The sequence below is a fragment of the Anarrhichthys ocellatus genome, unplaced genomic scaffold, assembly GCF_004355925.1.
Source record: "Anarrhichthys ocellatus isolate YVR2014 unplaced genomic scaffold, GSC_Weel_1.0 scaffold8, whole genome shotgun sequence".
Taxonomy (NCBI): domain Eukaryota; kingdom Metazoa; phylum Chordata; class Actinopteri; order Perciformes; family Anarhichadidae; genus Anarrhichthys; species Anarrhichthys ocellatus.
Window position 1 is genome coordinate 2,142,359 of NW_022280038.1, and position 5,030 is coordinate 2,147,388.

Sequence of the window (5,030 nt, forward strand, 5' to 3'; positions counted from 1 at the left end):
CTCTCTCTCTCTCTCTCTCCTCATCCATCACCTTTCAAGTAAAGAGGATGAAAGTGTTAAAAAAGCACACTTCCTCTGCCTCTGCCCATATTCACACTTGCTGTCTAATTAAGCATGGGTGGTGAAGCAATTCACCACCCCATGCTTTCTGGGCGACAGGTAAATGGTGAACTGTCTGTCAAACAGCCATATCAAATGGGTCCAGGTCAGTTTGTACACTGAGTTTATCATAGCCTGTACAGTGTATTAATATATCAATATTCTTGATATAAACTCTGCTCTGGGCAGATTTCTGTCTCTACTCCCACAGGTGGAATACCCTCAATTCACATTTACCGTACACTGATTTCACTACACTGATCAAAACAAATTTACGTCTGTGACCCAGTGAGTATAGACTTTATTTTATTCCAGCAATGATATAATTTGAAATAATCTATGGCCACTAAACCTTTGTCCTTGTCTCTTTCTGTCCTGTCCTGCCTCCTTTACAGAACACAGAGAGCACAGAGTTGACAAAAGCCTCTCAACGCTGTCCACTGCTGGTACATTAACATATCTAAGAGGACGAGAGAGATACTCATTAGGGTTGGCCCATAATTAATCCAGGATTACCATATTGGGGCGAGGACACACACAATGGTTTATTTCATCACAGGGTGTCTCACAGTGGGATCACACAGTCTGTGTGGGATCATTAAAAGGATCCAGGGAGGTAACACAGCATAATTGAGAGAGATTCGACTGCTCTCTTTGCTGGGTTCAACCAGTTTATTTGTCTTTTTTTTTACTAAAGAGGAGAGAGGACAAGCCACCATTCTTAGGTTTTTAATTTCTTTCGGCCTTCTTTTGGTGTCAGGTGCAGTGAGAATTGACAGGGAAGTAAAGGGAGAGAGATGCAACAGTGTGGAATGAGCTGCAATTCAACCCCATGCAGCCATTACCAGACTGAGCCTCCGGGACGCCCCAGGCTCAGCTCTGTTGGCGGGTTCCTTCCATCCCATAATCAGCCCCTCAGACAGGGGTGGTAATGAGGTGGTGATTCTCCTCTCTGACTGGCAATGATAGTAAAGATTATTTTTATGGCTTCCTTTTACAGACGGTATAAAATGGAAAGTGACGCAGACGATTGGAGAGACAGAGCGGTGATGACATTTGACAAAGGTCATGATGGGGAGTCAAACCTGTGAAACTTTAGCCAATCAGAAAATAGCAGAGCCCACAACTGGAGGTGATTTTGGACATATTGTGCAACATGATTTTCAGGCATTCTTTCTGGGTTTCTAGGTTGCTGCGTATCAATAAACACGTTGAGGGATGAAAGGGGGGTTAATGCAAGCTGCCAATCTCCAGCTCTGACATATTATTGCCTTATACAATTATGTTATGTCATAGTGTGTTGCAAAATACATTCAGCAAACAGAGAAAAATGGCTGACACATATAAATCACAATATTCACTCTCTTTTTAGCTTCGTTTTGGTCTCCACCAACGCCTGAGAAAAATGTCAGGCTATTTAACTGCTCGATGCTAGACTTTCTTCACCAGCAAATATCTGTATGCTTTGTTGGCGGCAAAGGTAGTGCCTCAAAGCTTTTAACAGATTCTCTGTTTCATAACACGTTGTTTTGTGTACAGTATATTGCATCTGCAAATTTGATTGTATGACGGATGTTCACATACTACAGCTGTAGTTTCCTGAATTAATTATGAAGGTGGTATCTGGATCAATATTTCAGTACAAAAACAATGTCTAGCCAAAAATTATCCCTAAATATGAATCTTGAAATGTTTATTCAGGTCAGTTTCTTACTGTAAACCGGCCTATATGAATTCCTGTGTGCACTTGCTTTTTGTAAATGTCTCCTAACATGTCAGTAAGTCAGTTTGGAGACTGTGAAGACCACTAATCCTGTCACGCCTGGCAACCATTCAACCACAGTAATTGTCTGAAGTCACATCCCGTTCGGGACGCTGTCAGTCTTCACAGGACATTGAAGTAATGAAAAGACTTGCTCGATTAGAGAAGCAGCCTTGACACTCAACTAACATTTGTAAATGAAAAGCCAATTTACAGTAGATGCATGTTAAGACCAGTTAACCACATACATATTTCTACCGCGGTTTGACATCTGAAAAATAAGTTCTGTTTGAATTATTACTAATAAATAATCACTGAATGTAAGAAACATTTGAGATTGGCCGAATGCTGCTAACTGAGACTATACAGTAGTTAGTAAGTAGGCCGACTGTCTCTGTCTGTCAGAAGTTGGCACCATGCAAAGAAAGTTACGTTTGTTTCTTCTAAAACATTTTTTTAAGAAAGCAGTGAGTGTAGACTGTGATTTTTAGGGAACATCACAATTCAAATCCTTTCACATAAAATACAAAAATAAAAATGACACATTTTATTAAAACAAGGTGAAAGGGTAGCCCAAGTTATTGGATTATAAGGAATAGCATGCATTGAAAATGAGCTTTCAATAGTCCTGCCAGAGTGTTTGTATAAGTGACTGTGTCGACTGCTCATTCCCTCTGATGGCAGATTGGCCAGTGTGGGCAGCTCTTAGACTCCACGCACTCTGCTGTGTGCCAGGTACTGCATGCAGAGTCACCACCTGGCTGCAGCATCCTCAGGCCAAGCAGCATCAGAACTGACCAAAAGCCTGCTCTTTAGACAGGAACAAACATAACGTACAGATCTCACCCACGCATTACCTGAACTGCCCCAACTAAAACAAACACAAAAAGGAGTTGAAGATTGGTTAAAGGATGACTCAGACCCTGGAAATTACAGAACAGGAATTTATCCCATACTTGCTCTCATGTCGTTGTTAGTGCGTCTGCTGTGTAGTTTGAGGAGAGACAGAACTGATTTTTTTTTTTTTTGAGCAATGAGCTATCAGCACTGTTAAACAGAGGAAGAAAGTTTGCTAAAGCCTTGGAGCCCTGTCATTGCTGTCCCTTTGTTTATACAATGAGTCATTATTTCAGATGCCATTCTGAATGAGAGAAGGCTTCACAACAATGGGACAAAGATGTGCAACAATTATTTGTTCTTTTTGAGAGAGCGTCATTTCTGGTGCGGATGTCTTCTTTTGCCAGCCAGGCCTCATTTGATAAAAATGATGCTTTCTCACCAGCGGAGAGACCACTGTAATGCCTGAAAATGATCTCAGGATGAATTTTACTAACTTTGGTGATCCCTTAACTTTTCATGCGTCACCATCATCATGTCAAAAGTGTAATGTGTCTAATGCTTTGGTTTATCACCAAAGTAAAGACAAATGGCATTCCCATCAGCTTCAGTTGCATATTGCATTTAGGCCTAATTAGTTAAAGCATACTAACATAAATTAAGAAGGCAAAAATTATACCCATTAAAAATCATCATCGACATAGCGAGCGTGTTAGCATTAAGCTCAAAGGACCAGTGCGCCTTCTGTTCTGCTGCAGCAGGTTGGCTTAACATTTTGGAAAAAACAGTACCCACAATCTCTGGAGAACCATCTATTTCATATATCATCTGAACTTCTAAAAAACTGCACCCAGATCCTTGGAAATATTTTTGTTATGGATTTGAGATCAGAGAAACTTTAACAAAACTAGAAAGAATCAAAGCAAAATGAACAGTGGAATCATTTCTACTTCAATGTGAACTCCATGGTAACAAATAGAACTGCAACCAGTCCTAAATTATGGCTGCACATGTTCACCCAAACATCCACTGTGTGATCCTGCTAGAGTGGCACCTGTCTCTCTGTCTAACAGGTGTCATTCCCACAAGCTCCGCACACTGCAGCGTCAAACGGCTGGCCCAAAGATATCTGCTAAAGTCAAGCAAATGCAAATCTGGAGGTGAGGCATAATTAATGAAAGGCAAAGCATGATCATCAGCCAGAGAAGTGCACTGTCCTTGACAAGCGGGCCGTCGCATCTTCAAATGATACTGAAGGTCAGCGGACAGCACATCACTGGAGACACTGCTGAGGCTTTAGGCAACATCTGCTGTGACACGTGGCTGCACTGACACACGCGTGGGGTCATGTTTGCCCGTGAACATGCACACATTTACGCTTACAGACACCGTCCACCATCACATGCACACACAGTCTTGGCTGTGGGATGAAGGAGGCTGACTCATGTAGGTGTTCATTATTATAATGTAGTCAGTGTGGAAGCATCTTAAACTGATCATAATTCGGATCAGATGAAATATGTGACTGAGTGGTAGATTTTTTTACAGACTGTCACGGCTTCTTAAATATGATGTCTGGATCGCACTGTTATCTCGATTCACCAGTCGACAAAAGACTTCTTCGGGATTTGTGTTCCACCTACATGCTCAGTGCCCACAGTGTGTGAAACACAAAGTCAGAGCAAAAGGTCAACTGCAGGTCAGTATGGCGCATTGCAGCACTACGGCATGCGAGGAACCAAACAGGAAGAGGGTCCTCGGTTCAGAAGACAAAATGTCATTGAGTCACTCAAACTCCTTCTGCTCCAGGGGTCACGTACGGTGAAACTGTTCCTTAATCACAACTGCTTGAAATTTGTAACAATTGCTCAAAACTCCTAAAGAAATGCTGGAGCCTCACAAGCACAGATGATGCACATTTACTGTAGATACACACACAGTTGCAAGCAGGCACATGCCCACACTAAGACTCAGCTACAAACACTCAAAACATACACATATTACAAAGTGTCATCAACCGTTCAGCCTCTCTTCTGTCTTGTTCCTTTTATAGAAGCTGTTTGGTGGAGAGGCCTAAAATTCGATCATGCATTCTCTCTTGACTGAAGCCCTCCATATTTAGAGAGTCTATTTGTGGCGATGTCTCTCCACAGTTGCCTTTGCCATGCCCTGAGGAGAGAGAGAGAGAGAGGGGGACTAATAAACCTCCCAGAGTATGCCTCTATTAGTTTCAAAACTGCAGCAGAACTGGCACTCACCGCCTGCAGTGCACAACAGTGCATGAACACACTGATAAACTGGAATAGGAGCAGTGCTAAGGGCCGACATAACT